Source organism: Odocoileus virginianus, chromosome 7, assembly GCF_023699985.2.
Source record: "Odocoileus virginianus isolate 20LAN1187 ecotype Illinois chromosome 7, Ovbor_1.2, whole genome shotgun sequence".
In the NCBI taxonomy this organism is placed as follows: Eukaryota; Metazoa; Chordata; class Mammalia; order Artiodactyla; family Cervidae; genus Odocoileus; species Odocoileus virginianus.
The window spans coordinates 81,674,188-81,674,952 of record NC_069680.1 but is presented as its reverse complement, the minus strand read 5'-3'; the positions used below and the strand labels follow the sequence as shown (position 1 = coordinate 81,674,952).

General features: G+C 43.1%; 1 non-coding gene across 1 annotated transcript; it reads left to right on the top strand.

The window, feature by feature from the left end:
- Nucleotides 1-229: 229 nt before the first annotated feature.
- Nucleotides 230-352, top strand: LOC139036127 (small nucleolar RNA SNORA40). The gene has a single exon (XR_011488865.1). It is a non-coding gene; the product is annotated as a small nucleolar RNA SNORA40 (small nucleolar RNA).
- The last annotated feature ends 413 nt before the right edge of the window (nucleotides 353-765 follow it).

Here is a 765-nt window from a genome sequence, read left to right as displayed (position 1 = left end):
TCCTCTAGCTTGATCATCACTCTCGGATGGACAGTGGCTGCCAAGGCTGGCTGGTAAGTTTCTATGATTTTTCTGCCAGGTCTCAGGAGCCACCTCGGATATCCACAGCCCATGTGTGTGATATTTGCTTTCCACTCCAAAGTGGGCTCTAGAAAACCCAGATTTGGGTCACAGAAAGAAATCATCACATTTCCAAAGAAGCCTGTGACCAATACTAAATGCCATTGACAGCAGTTGTGTTTGTTCTTAATTTGTGGACAAAGACTTACAGATAAGCGCAAAAATAAATCCTTTTTTGCAACCCAGAATTCATTGTTCAGTATGAGTTTTGATACAGATAAAAAGGAACAATTTACCTAAAACAGGCTCAATAGAGAGGGTGTATTGATAAACATAAAGATTGCTTCCAGGGCTATAGAGCTGATCATTTCCTCCGTATCTTAAGCATTTAAGTTATCAGCTGGATTGTTTCAGGCTTCCTCAGTGGCTCAGCAGTAAAGAATTCACTCTTAGTGCAGGAGAAGCGAGCAGGAGACGTGGATTCGACCACTGGGTCGGGAAGATCCCCTGGAGAGGGAAATGGCAACCCACTCCAGTATTCTTGCCACCGCATTATTCTTGCCTAGAAAATCCCACAGACAGAGGAATCTGGGCTACAATCCATGGGGTCACAAAAGAGTCGGACATGACCTGGGGACTAAACAACAACAGCAACATTTGTTTTAGTGCTCTAGTTTTAATGTTGACACAAAACAAAGATGACTT